Here is a 20,121-nt window from a genome sequence, read left to right as displayed (position 1 = left end):
CCATATACAGTATTTCTCCATACAGAATAATTGGTCCCATATAATGTTCCATACAGTATATGATGAGCTCCACATAATGCTACAGTATAAGATGGGCCCCATGGATGATGCTCCAGTGTCTTATGGGCTCAAATAATGCTCCATAATGAGCCCAATTTCAAATGCTGCATTGTATAATGGGCCCCGTAAATGCTGCTCCAGTGTCTGATGTCCCCCACTTGGAATGTTCCAGTATATGATGGGCCTCATGGATGATGCTCCAGTGTATTATGGGCCCAAATAATGCTCCATATATAATCTGCCCCATTTAGAATGCTCCAGTATATGATGGACCCCATGGATAATGCTCCAGTGTCTTATTGGCCCAAATAATTCTCCTTATATAATGTGCCCCATTTAGAATGAACTTAGGCATGGTATGTGAAAAGAGCTCCATGGAGTAATCTGAAGTGTGAGCTGCTGCATCCTTCACTTTTGGTGTGGGTGAAGGACCCAAGGAAAAGGGTTGCTCTTGACCAGAAACTTGCACTGACGACTCAGTGCTTGCATTTTTTGAAACTTCAGAAGAGGAGGCGATAGAGCTGGAGGCTGTTTCAGCAATATAAGCCAAAACCAGTTCCTGATGCTCCGGCTTTAAAAGCAGTTCACCTACTCCCAGAAAAGGGAGCCTTACAGGCTTTCTGGAGCCAGGCCATGATGCAGGCTCAACACCCCCTGCCTTAGCTGCTACTGTGCTTTTGGCACTACCAGCAGATGCACCACCACCACCATCAGTACCAGCTGGCCCCCCACACCCACATCCGTGGCCTCTTCCACCATACTTAGTAATTTTTGTGAAAATGTATCCAAAATACCAGCAGATATATGGTACTGTGTCAGAAGCGTACAGCTCTATACAGTCTAAGGATAATTGTAAATCTCTGTATATATTTCATGAGTCATACACAGACGCTCACAGGCTCAGTATGGATTACATAATAATCTAAAAAGTTGAAAAAGGGTACTGTATCACCAGATACAAGGTATATATAGCATAGTTTAAACATTCTGAATCTACGTATATATTTCAGGAGGCAGGCACAAACGTTCTCAGGCCCAGTATGGATTAGACAAGAACATAAAAAGCTGTACATGGGTAATGTATCACAAGTGTACAGCTGTATACAGTGTTGGGCAAATTTGAAATCTCGGTATATATTTCCGGAGTCACCCTCAGATGCTCACTCAGTCTGGATTTGACCATAATACAAAATGTTGAAAAAAGGTACTGGATAACAAGATAGCAAGTATATATATATTATAGGGTACAATTTAAATTTCTGTATAGATATTCCCGTAGTCACCCTCAGACACTCACTCAGTATGGATTTGACCGTAATACTAAACGTCGAACAAAGGTACTGTATAACAAGATAGAAGCTGTATATAGTATAGGGTAAAATTTTTATCTCCGTATATATAGAAGGAGTAAACCACACATGCCCACTCAGTATGGATTATACCATAATAAAAAATTTAGAACAAAGGTACTGTATCAGCAGATACCAGGTGTATCCAGTCTAGGGGTAATTGTAAATTTCCATCTATATTTCCGGAGTCAGACACAGACACTCACAGGCTCAGTATGGATTACACCAGAATATAAAAAGTAGAAAAAGGGAAATGTATTCGAAGCGTACACCAGTATACATTGTTGTGGTACTTTTAAATCTTCGTATATATTTCAGTCTCAGTAAACCAGCCCAGACTCTCCGCTACTGGAAACTAGATGGATACAAGTACAGACAGAAAGTTGAGTGTTTGCAGAAATTTGGGAATTACTAATCAGGGGAACACCTCCTGTTAGATTTTGCAGAGGTGATGCTGACCCTCAATTACTTTGTCTGTGGAGACAGCGAAAACAGTTATTTGTGAAGAAAGGATTGCTTTATCGCAGTAGTGTGGACCACATCACTGTTACTTGTCTCCATCAAATTGTGACCACAGGGAGAGATGTAGACATGTCCTCACTGCCTATCATGATGTGTCTGGTCACTTTGGAGTGCAAAAGACAGAAGCCACAGACCGTAGGCGATTCTATTGGATTGACATGAGAGGAGACATTGAAAAATGGTTGCAGGAATGTCACACGTCTGTGACTAGGAAAACTGTGAAAGCTGATCATAAAGCACCACTGCATCCGATTGAGAGTTGACGTCCATTACAAATGGTAGCCATTGTTCATCTGAAGGTAGAGGCCAGCAGGACAGGCCATAGCTACATCTTAACCATCATTGATCAGTTCACCAAATTTGTAGTGGCCGTCCCTGTGAAGGATTTAACTGCCCAGACTACACAGCGGTGGAGAAGGGAGAGGTAAGTATTGCAACTTGCAAGTGCTGTGGCCATGAGCAAGCAGGGGGGGCCCACTCGTGGGGCGACGGTACTGGCACCGGGCCCCTCATAGTACGCCGGTGTGTCTGACGGCGAGTGGGCCCCCCCACCGTCAGAGACACTGTATTGTACTATGAGGGGCCCTGTGCCAGTGCCGTCGGCCAAGAGTGGGCCCACCCACCTGTTCAGAGCAACAGCACTTGCCCGGGTGCGCCAGGTTGTGACCCCAGCCCTTGGGGGGCAGCCTAGTTAGGGAGTTTTAAAAAATGGCATATGTTGATGTGTAGGCTGTACATTCAGCAGCTGCAAATCGAGGAATTGGACAAGTCCGAGGAAGAGGAGGACAAAAGCGAGCCAATTTTCTGGCAACCTATGTGTCATCAGGGGAAGGTGGGACAAAATCCTTTGAAACCCATGCATGGTTCAATTTAATGATGGTTAGATTATCAACATTTTGGGTCGACAGACGGGTCCTTTTTTCTGTCAGGATTGATCCAGCAGCAATGAAGACTCTTTCAGATAGCACACAAGCAGCAGGGCAAGCGAGCTCTTGTAAGGCATATTGTGCCAATTCAGGCCAGGTGTCCAGTTTACAGGCCCAATAGTCAAAGGGGAATGACCTGTGAGGGAGAACATCGATATGGGAGGAGAAGTAGTTTGTAACCATAGTTGACAACTGCTGTCTCCTGTCACTTGCAATCGAAGCAGTATTACCAGTCATGTGAGCGGTACTTGAGAAATCAGTCCACAACATGGTCATGAAACCCCTGTCCCCAGCGGCATTTCGGCTGTGTGCACCATGAACACCTCTTCCATTTTGCCCACTACGGCGCGTAGGAGAACCAGCACTGCTGCTGTGTGCTGGGAAAGCCTCAAACAAACGGTTTTCCAGAGTTGCTTGTTTGTTAGCCAATATTACCTCTAGGTTCTCCTGTGGCATGATGTTGTGTAATTTGCCTTTATAGCATGGATCGAGGATGCTGGCCAACCAGTAATCATCATCCTTCATCATTTTGGCAATGCGTGGGTCCTTTTTTAGGATCTGCAAGGCATAATCACATATGTGGGTCAATGTTCCAGGTGTCAGTGATGCACTGGAAGTGGTGGGTGGAGCAGCACTTTCTGGCAAATCCACATCCCTCCAGTCACGCACAAACCCTGTACCTGACCTTGCCACGCCAACATTTTCTCTTGCCCCCTGAGAAGCATCCTCCTCCCCAAAATAATCATCCCCCTCATCCTCCTCTTCTTCTTCTTCCTCCACCTCGTCCAGGACAGTTCCCTTACCAGACAATGGCTGACTGTCATCAAGGCTTCCCTCCTCCTCCTGTTCCTCCTCCACTGCAGACACCTGAACCTTAATGTGCGTCAAAGTTTGCATGAGCAGACGCAAAAGTGGGATGCTCATGGTTATGATGGCGTCGTCTGTGCTTACCAGCCATATGCATTCCTCAAAACACTGAAGGACTTTACAGAGGTCTTTCAGCTTTGACCACTGCACACCCGACAACTCCATGTTTGCCCTAAAACTGCCTGCCCATGTATCCTCCCACAAATGCATTACTGCCTGCCTCTGTTCGCACAGCCTCTCAACCATGTGCATGGTGGAGTTCCACCTTGTTGCAATGTCTATGATTAGGCGATGCTTGGGAAGGTGGAGCAATCGCTGCAGCTTCTGCATACGACTGGAGTGTACGGGCGAGCGACGGATGTGCGAGCACAGTCTTCGAACCTTATGGAGCAGGGCTGTTAACTCCGGACAATTATTTAGGAAGCACTGTACCACCAGGTTCAAAGTGTGAGCCAGGCAAGGTATGTGTGTGAGTTTTGCCATGGCTATGGCTGCCACAAAATTCCGGCCGTTATCACTGACTACCTTGCCTGGCTCAAGATGTAGACTGCCCAGCCATGACTCTCGCTGCAAATAGTCGGCCAGTACCTCTGCGGTGTGTCTGTTGTCACCCAAAGACATCATCTTTAAAACAGCCTGCTGCTGCTTACCACTAGCTGTTCGATAGTGGGACACCTCATGTGCAACACTGTCAGCTGCGGATGGAGTGTTTGTGCGAATGCGCTCTGTCGACGAGCTTTCGCTTCTGGAGGAGGAGGAGGAGGGTCGAATGCCTACAGCCAACTGTTTCCTATACCGTGGGCTAGGCAGCATTGTTCCACCACCACTGTCCCCTGTGGAGCCTGCATCCACCACATTAACCCAGTGCGCAGTGATGGACATGTAACGGCCCTGGCCATATCTACTGGACCATGCATCTGTTGTGAGGTGCACTTTTCCACTCACTGATAGTTTGAGTGCATGGAAAATGCGGTCTTTCACATGCAGGTGGAGGGCAGGGATGGCTTTTCGAGAAAAGAAGTGGCGACTGGGTAGGTCATAGCGTGGGACAGCATAGGCCATGAGCTCTCGGAAAGCTTCGCTTTCAACCAAACGGAAGGGCATCATCTCTAATGAGATCAGTTTGGCAATGTAGGCGTTCAAAGCCAGTGTACGCGGATGAGAGGATGAGTACTTTCTTGTCCTACTCAGAGTGTCTGCTAGGGTGAGCTGGACTGGAGAGCTGCATATGGGGGAACTAGCGGTGGACCGGACGGACTGAGAGGGGGTTGGTGATGGTAATGGTGTTGGTGGTGATGGCCTAGATTCACTGTTTCGTTGCAAAACCATTGTGATTCCCTGACTGCTTTAGCCTTGCGACGACACCTCAACATTTATCGCTGGTGGTGTGCTTACCGGTGACGGTGGTCTTACAGTGGGGGAAGCGATGGAGCGTTGCTGGCTACCTTCAGTTGAAGCAGGTGCACATGTGGTACCTGAGGTTTTGTAGTCCATCCAAGCTTGCAAGTGCATGGTGGTTGAATATCTAAGCATGCAACTGGTATTCAAATTTCTGAGATTTTTCCCTCGGCTGAAGGTCCTTCGGCACTTATTGCAGATAACCTTTGCCTCATCAGTAGGATTTTGGATAAAGAAGTGCCACACTGCACTCTTCCTACTATGGTATAAATTTTCAGGGCTTGCACACTGTGCTAATTTGACCATGTGGCCAAGCTGTCCTGCACCTCTTTTGGTTTTTGTTCCACATTTTTGGACAGCTACGGGCCTGCCAGATAACTGCTGCTGCGATGTTGATGCCTGCTGCGGATCCTTCTCCTCATCTGAGCTATTGCCAGCGGCACCCTCTTCCCCCAATGGATGCCAATCTGGATCAACAACAGGGTCATCCATCACCTCCTCTTCAATTTCATCTGCATCTTCCTCTGTGTCACCGTGTAAGGTGGTATAGTATGCGGGAAGGGGCACCTGAGTTTCATCAGGGTCAGATTCTGGCTCAGTAGACTGCAAGGGCAATGTATCAGCAGAATCATCTAGCAGTGGCTGTGCATCAGTGCACTCTATGTCAGATTCATCTTGGACTGGGGAATTCAGGATTTGACTAGATAACCCAGGCATGGTATGTGAAACGAGCTCCATGGTGTAATCTGAAGTGTGGCCTGCCGCATCCTTCACTTTTGGTGGGGGTGAAGGACACAAGGAAAGGTGTTTTTCCTGACCAGAACCCTGCACTGACGACTCAGTGCTTGCAGGTTTTGAAAGTTCAGAAGAGGAGGCAATAGAGCTGGTGGCTGTTTCGGCAATGTAAGCCAAAACCTGTTCCTGATGCTCCGGCTTTAAAAGCGGTTTTCCTACTCCCAGAAAAGGGAGCCCTACAGGCCTTCTTGTGCTAGACAATGATGCAGGCTCAACACCTCCTGCCTTAGCTGCTATTGTGCTTTTGGCATAACCAGCAGATGCACCACCACCACCATCAGTACCAGCTGCCCCCCATCCATGTTCGCGGCCTCTTCCACTATACTTCCTCATGTTTGTGAAAATGTAGCAAAAATACCAGCAGATATATGGTACTGTATGAGGAGCGTACAGCTGTATAAGGTGTAGGTTAAAATGTAAATCTCCGTATATATTTCCTTAGTCACAGACACTCTCCCAGTATGTATTTGACCGTAATCCAACCAGCAGATATAAGTTACTGTATCAGAAGCGGACAGCTTTTTACGGCGTATGTATGGAAAAATGAAATTCTCCATCTATTTTTTTATTGAGTCACACCCACATAGCATATATTTGTCCATGATACCAGCCGGTACACGGTAGTGTGTGAGGGGCTTACAGCTCTATACGGTGTATGTATGTATGGAAAATTTAAAATCTCCGTCTATTTTTTTATGGAGTCACACATACACGCTGTCTCTGTATAGATTTGACCGTAAGACAAATATCAGATATACGATACTGTTTGAGAAGCGGACAGCTCTATATGATGTATGTATGGAAAATCTTAAATCTCCGTCTATTTTTTGATGGAGTCAACAGCAGATGTACGATACTGTTAGAGAAGCGGACAACTGTATACGGTGTATGGAAAAATGGAAATGTCCGTCTATGTATTTACAGACTCACACACACGCGCCGTCTCTGTATAGATTGGACCGTAATCCAAACAGCAGATATGCAATATTGTTTGAGAAGCGGACAGCTGTATATGGTGTATGTATGGAAAATTTTAAATCTCCGCTTTTTTTACGGTCAAACACAGATAGCATGTATTTGTCCGTGATACCAGCCGGTACACGGTAGTGTGTGAGGAGCGTACAGCTCTATACGGTGTATGTATGGAAAAATGAAAATCTAAGTCTATTTTTTTCCGTAGTCACACACAGATGCTGTCTCAGTATGTATTTGACCGTAATCCAAACTGCAGATATACGGTACTGTATCAGAAGTGGACAGCTCTATACGGTGTATGTATGGAAAAATGAAAATCTCCATCTATATTTTTATGGAGTCACACACAGATAGCATGTATTTGTCCGTGATACTAGCCGGTACACGGTAGTGTGTGAGGAGCGTACAGCTCTATACGGTGTGTGTATGGAAATTTTTAAATCTCCATCTAATTTTTTCCAGAGTCACACACACACACGCTGTCTCTGTATAGATTTGACCGTTATCAAACAGCATATATACGATACTGTTTGACAAGCGTACAGCTCTATATGGTGTATGTATGGAAAATTTTAAATCTCCGTCTATTTTTTTACGGAGTCACACACACACGCTGTCTCTGTATAGATCTGACCATAATCAAACAGCAGATATATGATACTGTTTGACAAGCGGACAGCTCTATACCGTGTATGTATGGAAAATTTTAAATCTCCGTCTATTTTTTTACGGAGTCACACACACACGTTCTCTCTGTATATATTTGACCGTGATCAAACAGCAGATATACAATACTGTTTGACAAGTGGACAGCTCTATACGGTGTATGGAAAAATTGAAATGTCCGTATATGTATTTACGGAGTCTCACACACACATACGCTGTCTCTGTATAGATTTGACCGCAATACAAACAGCAGATATACGATCCTGTTTGAGAAGCGGACAGCTCTATATGGTGTATGTATGGAAAATTTAAAATCTCCGTCAATTTTTTTACGGAGTCACACACAGATAGCATGTATATGTCCGTGATACCAGCCGGTACACGGTAGTCTGTGAGGAGCGTACACCTCTATACGGTGTGTGAAAAAAATGAATGCTCTGTAACTGTGCAGAAAATCAGAATAAAAGTTTTTTGCTTTTAAAAAAGCGGTCTGCACATCAGTGTGCACACAGCAATGCAGCTGTCAGGTAGCCTTATAAGGCAGCCTAATAGCCACCAGCGCTGCTGCACACACAAAAATCCTCCCTTGTCACTGCACAATAACTGTACAGTTGAAATCACTATCAGAAGAAGCACAGTTTTTTTTTCTTTGTTGCCTAACCCTCTCCCTATTGAGAATCAGTGGCAGCAACCTCTCCCTATGCTAAGATCGGCAGAAGTAAAATGGCGGTCGGCGGTCAGGGCTTTTATAGCCACTGTGATGCCACACAAAGCAAGCCAATGACACGAATGCCCTTCTCTAAGATGGTGGTGGCCGCTGCCGATGTCATGGCGTTGCCCACAGTGTGCGTCCTTGATAATTGGCTGAGAAAAGGCGCTGGAAGCATTATGGGAAACGTGACTTTGGCACGAGGGTCAGCGACCTCATGGCCGACCTCACGCTATGGTCGGGTTTCGATCGGCAAAACCCGACTTTAGCGAAAGTCGGCGACTTATGAATTTGACCGACCCGTTTCGCTCAACTCTAATTAGTACAATATGTTCGCAATTACATTGTGCCGATCGGAGCAGAGAGGGGGCTCCCTCCCGTTTCTATGCCGATTGATGTCATTATCACTATTGACAGAGCCATCAAAGGGGTTAAACGCCTGTGATGGGTGCAAGCAGGGATCAGTGGCATTGCTGCAGGGTGTCAACTCTCATATAACACTGACACCCACTTTCGATCGCGCAGGTGCTCGGAGTGAACCCACGTGCTTATTATGCCATATATGGATTTCGGATTACACCTCCCTCAGTGCCGTACATATACGGTGGATATCATGAAGGGTTTAAAAAAGGTAATTTAGTTTTACAACAAACAGAAAAATATCTAGTTTAACCCCTTCACTACCAAGGGTGGTTTGCACGTTAACTACCGGGCCAATTTTTACAATTCTGACCACTGTCCCTTTATGAGGTAATAACTCTGAAACGCTTCCATGGATCCTGGTGATTCTGACATTGTTTTCTCATGACATATTGTACTTCATGTTAGTGGTAAAATTTCATTCAAATAACTTGCATTTATTTGTGAAAAAAACGGAAATTTGGCAAAAATTTTGAAAATTCCGCAATTTTCCAACTTTGAATTTTTATGCCCTTAAATTACAGAGATATGGCACACAAAAAAGTTAATAAGTAACATTTGCCACATGTTTACTTTACATCAGCACAATTTTGGAACCAAAATTTTTATTTGTTAGTAAGATATAAGGGTTAAAAGTTGACCAGCGATCTCTCATTTTTGCAACACCATTTTATTTTTACAGACCACATCACATTTGAAGCCACTTTGAGGGGTCTATATGATAGAAAATACCCAAAAGTGACACCATTCTAAAAACTGCACCCCTTAAGGTGCTTAAAACCACATTCAAGGAGTTTATTAACCCTTCAGGTGCGTCACAGGAATTTTTTGAATATTTAAAAAAAATTAACATTTAACTTTTTTTCACAAAAAAAATTACTTCAGGTTCAATTTTTTTTATTTTACCAAGTGTAAAAGGAGAAATTGGACAGCAAAAATTATTGTGCAATTTGTCCTGAGCACGCTGATACCTGATATGTGGGGGGAACCACTGTTTCGGCGCATGGCAGAGCTCAGAAGGGAAGGAGCGCCGTTTGACTTTTTCAATGCAAAATTGGCAGGAATTCTGATCGGATGCCATGTCGCGTTTGGAGAGCCCCTGATGTACCTAAACAGTGGAAACCCCCCACAAGTGACCCCATTTTTGAAACTAGACCCCCTAAGGAACTTATCTAGATATGTGGTAAGAACTTTGAACCCACAAGGGCTTCACAGAAGTTTATAATGTACAGCGGTACAATTAAAAAATCATATTTTTTCCACAAAATTATCTTTTCACCCCCAATTTTTATTTTCCCAAGGGTAACAGGACCCTTAAAGTTATTGTGCAATTTGTCCTGAATACGCTGATACCCCATATGTGGGTGTAAATGACTATTTGGGCACATGGCAGAGTTCGGAAGGCAAGCAGCGCCATTTGACTTTTTTGGCTGGAATTGAGATCGGACACCATGTCGCGTTTGGAAAGCCCCTGATGTCCCAAAACAGTGGAAACCCCCACAAATGACCCCATTTTGGAAACTAGACCCCCCAAGGAACTTATCTAGATGTGTGGTGAGAACTTTGAACCCCCAAGTGCTTCACAGAAGTTTATAACGCCCAGGCGTGAAAATAACAAAAACATTTTTTTCCACAAAAATTATATTTTTGCCCCAAAATTTTTATTTTCCTAAGGGCAACAGGAGAAATAGGACCACAAAAGTTGTTTTGCAAATTGTCCTGAGTAGGCTGATACCCCATATGAGGGGGTAAAACACTGTTTGGGTGCATGGCAGAGCTTGGAAGGGAAGGAGCACCATTTGACTTTTTCAACGCAGAATTGGCTGGAATTGAGATCAGACGCCATGTTGCGTTTGGAGAGCACCTGATGTGCGCAAATAGTGGAAACCCCCAATTCTAACCCTAGCCCTAACCCTAACCCTAACCCTAGCCCTAACCCTAACCCTAGCCCTAACCCTAGCCCTAGCCCTAACCCTAATGGGAAAATGGAAATAAATACATTTTTTTTAATTTTATTATTTTTCCCTAACTAAGGGGGTGATAACGGGGGGTTTCATTTACTATTTATGGCGGTTTTTATGTTTGGCAGCTGTCGCACGCTAAAAGACGCTTTTTATTGTAAAAATAGTTTTTGCATCACCACATATTGAGAGCTATAATTTTTCCATATTTTGACCCACCGAGTCATGTGAGGTCTTATTTTTGCGGGACGAGTTGACGCTTTTATTGGTATCATGTTCGGGCATGTGACATTTTTTGATCGCTTTTTATTTCGTTTTTTGGGACGCAGAATGAACAAAAACCAGTGTTTCATTAATTTCTTTTGGGTGGTGCGTTTACGCCGTTCCGGGTGCGGTAAAATTTATAAGGCGGTTTTATTCTTCTGGTCAGTACGGTTACAGCGATACCTCATTTAGGTAGTTTTTTTATGTTTTGGCGCTTTTATGCAATGAAAACAATTTTATATAAAAAATAATTATTTTTGCATCGCTTTATTCTGCGAGCTATAACTTTTTTATTTTTTCGCTGATGATGCTGTATGGTGGCTCATTTTTTGTGGGACAAGATGACGTTTTCAGCGGTACCATGGATATTTATATGCGTCTTTTTGATCGTGCGTTATTGCACTTTTTGTTCGGCGGTATGATAATAAATCATTATTTTTTGCTTCGTTTTTTATTTTTTAAGGGGTTCGCTTAAGGGGTTAACTATTAGGACAGTTTTATAGGGCGGGTCGTTACGGACGCGGCGATACCAAATATGTGTACTTTTATTGTTTTTTTTTCTTTATTTATTGGGGAATATTTTTTTTTTTAATTTATTTAGCGATTTTTTTTTAATTATTTTTACACTTTTTTTTAATTTTTTTTTTACTTTATTACAATGTCCCAGGGGGGACATAACTGTCCTGTGACAGATCGCTGATCTGTCAAATCACAGATCACTGTGACAGATCAGCGATCTGTCACAGGCACTGCACAGGCTTCCTCATGCCTGCGCTTTGCAGGCACTGAGGAAGCCAGCTTCCTGCAGGCCCCCGGAGGTCCCCGTCGCCATATTGGATCCGGGGACCTGCAGGAAAGGAGCCCTCGGCAGCAGCGCTGCACATTGCGCTGCCGTGGGGGGCTCAGGGAAGCACGGAGGGAGCCCCCTCCCTGCCGATGCTTCCCTTTAACCCCCGGTACACCGCGATCGTGTTTGATCGAGGTGTGCAAGGGGTCAACGTGTCGGGGGCGGTCCGTGACCGCCCCTGACACATTGTGCCGGGTGTCAGCTATGATAATTAGCTGACACTCGGCCTCGATCAGCGGCGCTCACCACGTGGGCGCCGCTGATCGCGATGACGTAATATTCCGTCCATGGTAATTAGGTCCATGGTCACATGGACGGAATATTACGTCAATTGTAGGTAAGGGGTTAAAGTCACCTCGTTTTTCAGCTATAAGATGCAGCCACTGCGTTTCGGGGCTTATCTACAGCATTCTAGAATGCTGTAGATAAGCCCCCGATCTAACCTTAAAGATAAGAAAAAACAGTTTTATTATACTCACCCGGGGGCGGTCCAGTCCTATGGGCGTCGCAGGTCTGGGTCCGGTGCCTCCCATCTTCATGTGATGTCATCATCTTTTTTGCTTTGTCTTGTGGCTCCTGTGCAGGTGTACTGCTCTGCCCTGTTGAGAGCAGAGCCAAATACTGCAGTGCACAGGCACCAGGAAAGGTCAGAGAGGCCCAGCACCTGCGCACTGCAGCACTTGGCCCTGCCCTCAACAGGGCAGATCAGTACACCTGCGCAGGAGCCACGACATTAAGCAAGAAAGATGACAACATCGCATGAAGATGGGACCTGGACCTGTGATGCCCATCAAACCGGACTGCCCCTGAGTGAGTATAAAAAACTGGGGATTATCTATAGCATTCTAGAATGCTGTAGATACGTAAGCCCCGAAAGGCAGTGGCCGCAGCTTATAGCTGAAAAACAAGGTGACGGGTTCCCTTTAAAGAGTAACTTTGCAGAGCCCAAAGACCAAACAACTATAAACTGCAAAACTGCAGAAAGAGTTTTTCTTCCTATAATTAGAATGAGTTGAAGATACAGTAAGGTTATGGTGCATAAAAATGACAGTAAATTAAATCTATTACTTAAGACAAAAACAATCAAAAGGGCATTCATGTTTATTGCTTCTGCATTTTAGACCCTTGTCTTTCGTTTACAAGTTATTTAATGCAGTTGGAAAGAACGTAAAGCAGCTATACATCTTAGGAATGGATAGAACATAAACAGTGACATACAGTGATCATCTGCAGCGAGGACTCTGTCGGAATGAATATTAAGTACTTACTTTATGCGTGCTAATTTGAATGTTGACGCGACTAAAACATGTGGCATTAACCAATCAGAATTTTTCTTTAATAATGATCTTTTAACTTGTAATCAGACTTCTCCTATTTTTATGTTGCATTTTTCTTCAAAGTGACTCCACAATGAGAATATGATTACAGGGAGATTAGAGATGAGTGAATTTATTTGGAAAATGTTCGCCAATCTCAAATTCACCATGAACGTTGCACATTTAATTCGTGTACTTATTCCCGAGCATGTTTCCTCAAAGTCGGCAAATGATCTTGGCTCCACTAATTTTTTTGGTTTGGACTTTTGCAAGGATAATGGAGCTGTATGAAGAACGGGTGGGGGTAAGGTGTTTTATGAGGGGAGTGGGTGTGTATAGGTCAAAATAGTGGAGGAGTGCAATTTTTTTTAAATTAAATTAATGTGTGTACATTCATGCAGGAAAGATACTGTATATATCTTTTTGCACCATGTTAGCCAGTAGATAGAAAAATATTTAGAACTGCGAGTCCTCAGTGAGAACTCTCAATTCTAAATATTTTACATTCATGCAGTCATTCTGGGCACAGAAACAATTCACTACTTCCAGACATAAGGGCTTGCTGGTGCCATTTTCTCAGTGTAACAGAGCAGAGAAACTGCTCCTGCTGCCGATAGTTGTCATATAGTTAGATAGGATGATGACCTGTGTGAAATCGAACTAGTTTGTGCTAATAGTGTTGTGCAAGCAGGAGTCCTCATTTCCTAATTCAGGTAGAATCTATCCTCTGTCCCCAGCGGGGACGCAAGCCATGTCAGAGTATATTGTACTTGTTTTTATGTATACCCCCCTCACATGTAAAGCGCCATGGAATAAATGGCGCTATAACAATAAATAATAATAATAATAATAATATTCAGGAGAATCTGGTCAAAGGCTTTATCCAAAAGTCCTCTTCACCTGCAGGCGCTGGATTCTTCTTCCTTTCAAAAAGAAAGACGGCTCACTTCATCCTTGTATTGACTACAGAGGTCTCAATGAGATTACTGTCAAGAACAGGTACCCACTGCCGCTCATCCCTGAGCCCTTTGATCATCTGCAAGGAGCTAGGATCTTCACTAAGCTTGAACTCCGCAGGGCCTGTAACCTAGTCCAAATTCGCTCCGGACATGAGTGGAAGACCACATTTAACACCCGGGATGGCCATTACGAGTATTTAGTTATGAACTTCTGTCTTTGCAATGCTCCTGCGGTTTTTCAAGAGTTGGTGAATGACATCTTCCGTGATTTGCTTGGTGGTTTACCTGGATAACATTCTGTTTTTATCTCCAGACTTGCCCACTCTCAGAAGAAATGTTCACCAGGTATTGCTGCGACTACGAGAGAATCAGCTTCACGCCATATTCGAGAAGTGCGTTTTCGAACAGACTTCCCTACCTTTTCTAGGTTATGTTATCTCCGATTCTGGTCTAATGATGGATCTCGATAAGGAGTCTGCCATTCTCAACCGGCCACAACTTCAGGGGATTAAGGCCATTCAACGCTTTCTTGGCTTCGTGAACTATTACCGACAATTTATTTCTCATTTCTCGTCACTGACTAAGCCGATCTCATCTCTCACCCACAAAGGATTCAATCCCAAAGTCTGGTTGTCTGAGGCAGAAGAGGCTTTCTTACCCTTGAAGCGGAGGTTTGCAGAGGCTCCTATATTGCATCGTCCTGTGGCTAGCAAGCCATACATTCTAGAGGTGGAGAATCCCTCTCACATCATCGACCCTTCTAGGGTAATCACCGTGGCTCCACTCAGGGTTACCACACCACCACCGGGTAAGATGTTCGTGGCAGAGAAAGACAGGGTCAGGGTACTTCGCTAGGGTCATTCCTCTAAATTGGCTGGCGATGCTGGAATCAAGAAGACTCTTTCTCTCATCTCTCGCTACTACTGGTGGCCTTCTCTCCGTCAAGATGTGGAAGATTTTTCAGCCTCTTGCCCATCCTGCGCCAAGAACATGACTCCAAGGCAACTTCTCTCTGGGCTCCTGCATCCCCTTCCGGTACCTTCAGCTCCATGGCAAAACATTGCTATTTATTTTATTACTGACCTGCCTTGTTCCTCGGATTGTACGCTTATTTTGGTGGTTGTGGCTCATTTTGCTCTCCTACTCGGCTTACCATCTGCTCCAGAATTGGCAAAGATCTTCGTTTGTCACATTTTCAAGTTTCATGGTTTCCCTCTACACATATTATCAGATACAGGTGTACAATTTACTTTTCGCTTTTGGAGAGCTCTTTGCAGACTCATGAAGATAACTCTGGATTTTTCCTTGGCCTATCACCCTCAGACTAATGACTAGGTAGAACGAGTCAACCAGGTCTTGACGTCTTACCTTCAGGACTTTACTAAAGTTCATCAGGACGACTGGGTCAGCCTTCTTCCCTGGGCAGAGTTTACATATAACAATCATCCCAGCGAATCTTCTACTAAGTCTCTGTTCATCATCATTTTTGGTCGACACCCCAACATGCCACTCTCGGTTTCTCTTGTCGTGGGCATGCTAGCAGCTGACTCCATGTTGAAGGAATTTTCTCTGATCTGGGTGGAGACTAAGGATGTGCTTGAGAGGGCTTCTGGCAAGATGAAGAGATACACAGATAAAAGACATTGGATTCCCCTACGTATCTTCCAGGTGAGAGGGTTTGGCTTGCGTCCAAGTATATCAGGCTTAAGATTCCATCCTACAAATTGGGTCCTCGCTACATTGGCCCTTTTGAAGTCCTGAAGCGAGTCAGTGATGTTACCTACAAACTGAGGTTGCCTGCCTCGCTTTGTATTCCCAAAGCCTTCCATGTATTGCTCCTTTCACCCGTGGTTCTCAATCGCTTCCATGCCACATCCAGCCACTCTCCTCCATCCATTAACACCAGGGATGACTTTGAGGTAAAAGATATACTTGCCTCGAAAAGAATTAGAGGGAGTGAGTACGTTGTTTTTGATTGACTGGAGGGATTTTGGTCCTGAGGAGAGATCTTGGGAGCCCTGAGAGAACATTCATGCCCCTTTTTTTCTCGAGAGGTTCTTCTCCAGATGTAAGAAGGAGGGGCATAAGGGGGTACTATTAACGCCATGTCCGCTCGTGCTCCCTGCACTTTGGTCTCCCAACAGGCTGCTGGGATCGGGGAGCAGCCTCCCCAGGCCTCTTAGGCCACGGCCACGTGCTTGCCAGGTGCACTAGGCTTCTGCCAGAGTCCTGACCTGGAAGTGATTTCACTGGGCGCCCAGTGTCAGGTATATGAGACTGCTTCGGCTGTTCCTTGGTGCCTGATTATTATTTCCTGCACTTGCCTGTGTAGGTCCTCTCCCAGGTCCCTATACGCTTCCAGTGCGTGCTCTGCTCTGTCCCTGAAGGCTTCCAGTGTGTGCTCTGCTCCGCTTTTCCCAGTACGCGTCCCAGTGTGTGCTCTGCTCTGTTCTGTTCCTGTACGCCTGTCAGGGTGTGCTCTCCTCTGCCCAAGATCTCGCACCCTCTGTGAACTTTGCCTTCTCTCGGATCCCGTGTCTCTCTGCGGCTGGTCAGCTCCTCTCATTCTCGGTGAGTACCCTGATTCTTCTCCTTGTCTTCGATGCCAATCGTCTGGCACTATCTATTGCGGTTTACCTTCCTCCTGGGCCTGCCCCTAATGGTCCCTGTATAGGGGTCAGTTCCACCTGGCCAGCTCGCCCAGGGTCAGTCGGTACCGCGATCCAGTGGGTCCACTCTAGGTTTCGTAACACTCATCAGTCCTGACCTCAACACAGTATTTTACTAATCAAAATTGTTTGTGCTAATATTGGGGCACAGGCACCAGGCCCCATTTCCAATCCAATCCAAATCACTTGGGCTAATACTATGTTGCAGTCAGGACTTAGGAGTAGAGATGAGCGAACTTGTTAGGAAAATGTTTGCCAATCTCAAATGTGGCACGAACGTAGCACATTCGGATTCTTGTTTGATAGCATTTTTCCTTAAAGATCAGTAAATGATCGCTTGTCCACTAATGCTTTTGTTTTGACTTTGTCAAGGATAGTGGTTCTGTATTATGATCAGGATGAAGTGTTTTATGAGGGGAGGGGGTGTCTAGGTCAGAGGAATGGTGGAGTATAATTTTGCTTTCAATTTTTTTTCTTTGATAACTTAATGTGTGTACATTCCGGCACCCAAACAGGTTGCAGAAACCATCCACAACGTCATGAAACAAAGTCTTCTGTGAATGGCTGCCGAAGTCACATGTCCTTGTCCAAATAAAATGTCGACATCTTGATTTGCTGTGTCCAATTTCTCAGGGCAACATCACAGAGAAGCCTGCTGCTGCTGAAAGTGAACTTGTCAGCTAGATAGGATCCTGTCCTGTGTGAAATCGATCTTCCAGCATCTAAATAGATTGTGCTAAAACTGCTAATCCAAATAGTTTGTGCAAAAACTGTGCTGCGGGAAGGAATCAGGAGGCCCCATTTGCTCATCAAAATTGTTAGGCCTAATAAAGGGGTTCAGCCAGGAGGACCTATTTGATTATCAAAATTGTGCAAAAACTATGTTGCAGTGAGAAATCAGGATGCCCCATTTGCTCATCAAAATTGTTAGGCCTAATATAGGGGTTCAGCCAGAAGACACTATTTGCTAATACAAATCATTTGGGATAAAATAGTGCTGCAGTGAGGAATCAGGAGGCCCCATTTGCTCAACAAAACTGTTAGGTATAGGAATGTTGTTCAGGGACACTATCAAAGAAAATAAATTCTGATTAGTCATTTAGCAACAGGTGACTTGCAGTTGAGGGCCTAAGGTTGTGAAGCAGCAGGTTAAAAGACGGGAAGAGTACATACAACATAAGTGGGAAAAAGCAAGTTCATGGTGGAAAGGGGAATAGGCTTGGTGTTCGACATGTACGTGGGCTAGGTGTTAATGTTAATGAAAGTTCAACTGAACAAGCACCATCTCATCCTATCCAAAGACCACTGACAACATCTGTTAGTGGATGGGTTACTTGACTCCCTTTCCTTGGCAGCCACACAGTGGTCCACATTGTAGATGAAGCTCAGAAGAGCATGTACTCCAGTAGATGGCAAGCACTGCATCAACTGGCCTCTCCACCTCCGCCTTAACATCACACACAGTACAATCCTCAGAAGTGGTGCCCCAATCACCATTGTTTCCCCCCGAGACACAAATTTTCAAATGCTTAACTGACTGTGGGGGAGCCTCTGAGGGGTGATCCAAATATTAACTAAATCCAAATGAGGAAAGCATCTGCACTGATGCCCAAAATTTTTTCATTTTGGATCTGGGGCCAGATGAAGTAGGGTCCGAGGAGATATGATGCGGTATGATGTCTAAGGGAAAACCTTTTATAGTTCAGCAAGTGGGAGAGCTTTCACTGTTAGGGATTTCGGACACTGTAGATCCATGGGCCTTGTATATAAAGCCACCTGCACTTGTCCCATGGACTATTTTGGGAAGACCATAAGGGAACTAAGGGTGGGTGAACACTTGTGTGACATCAAGAATAAATGAGAAACACCTGTGGCCCTGCATATGAATGAGGTACATCGCTGAAGCCTAAAAGAAATCACCTTCAGTATGATAGAATTGGTTAAACCAGAAATCAGAGGAGGAGATTTGGATAGGACTATACAGAGACGAGACGCAGAATGGATATTTAGATTAGTCTCTTACCCCGAAAGGGTTAAATGAGTGCCTATCCTATGCTTGCTTTATCTAACTATTTGTTTGTTCTGGTGTTGTAAATTTCTTGTTTTGGCTTTTTTTCTCTTTTTATGGACGTGCCGGTAAGCTACATACCTGTGCATGTATGTAACATGTTCCAGATTGTGGGATTTTTATCTATATCAAATGATTTATGTATCTATATTTTTTTCTAGTATATTTAATCATGCTCCACTTTGAATAAAAGATTATATGAAGCCCGTTTATAAACAAAATTAATTATATATATGGGCATTATATCTTTATTTGTGAAGGATCTGGTAGATATGGTACATTGCGCAATGTCATTATTGATATGTGTGAAACGCATTACATTGTGAACCGGAAGTCACAAGTAGTCTGTGACAGGGAGTGAGCTTTTTTTCTGCGCATGAGCAATTTGGAATGCAAGGGGATGAAGCGCAAGGCTCCTGAAACCGGAAATTATGCTGGTCACATGATCAGTGCGTGCCCTGCGGTGTTATGGGACGGCATGTGGAACGCACAGAATCAAGCTGTGGAACGCACGCTGGTATGAAGCAGCAGGTTAGGAGAGGGCATGTATTTCCATTGATAACATGACCCAGGAGTATTACCGTCAGCCATTGAGTGGGCGGGGCCTGTGACGGCGTTATAATCAAGTGGGGGTTATTTAAGTCCCACTTTTTGACCACCGGGTATGCCAAGCATCATCATGGTATCCGGCATCTATGCTATCTTGTCCTCCTGATGAACCGTATCAACGGGGAAACACGTCGGGGTGTCCTCAACTCATGCTAAGTTTTTACCATTTGTTTGACAATGTTGTCTCATGAGAAATAGTTTCTATTTTGTGCTTCAATGTCATTGCTTTGAGCTGCTGCATGAAGATTTCTCACAGAGCCATTGTAGGGTATCTTCAACTCATGCTAATTTTTACCATCTGTTTGGTATTGCTGTTTCATGAGAAATGATCTCTATTTGTGCTATAATGCTATTGCTTATAGCCACTGCATGAGGATCTGCCACATAGCCATTGTGTGGGCAGACTGTGTTTATTTATTCTTTTGCATGGTGTTTTGGACAGTTTTGATTTTTTTGCTCTTGTGCTGCCAGACCCATAGAGCAACCTGTGCCATATTTAGTTTTATAAGGATCTATCCTTTTCATTTCTTCTCTTCACTATATTGTTTTCCCACCTACTGTATATTGATAGGGCTTTATCAGGGAAGGGAGGGATAGTCCACATTGAGTGGGGGCTCCAAACAATTATTTCTTAGGGTGCCAACCTCGACAGCAAGGAAGGAGTAAGAATAGGTTTATTGTAGGGCCTTGGCAGGCAGGTTCATTGGTCTAATATTGTTTGTGTATCAATTGGTTTATATG

This window comes from Dendrobates tinctorius, unplaced genomic scaffold (genome assembly GCF_039654945.1).
Source record: "Dendrobates tinctorius isolate UK_male_01 unplaced genomic scaffold, ASM3965494v1 ptg000003l, whole genome shotgun sequence".
Taxonomy (NCBI): Eukaryota; Metazoa; Chordata; class Amphibia; order Anura; family Dendrobatidae; genus Dendrobates; species Dendrobates tinctorius.
The sequence above is the reverse complement of the archived record's forward strand: the minus strand, read 5'-3'. Positions refer to the sequence as shown.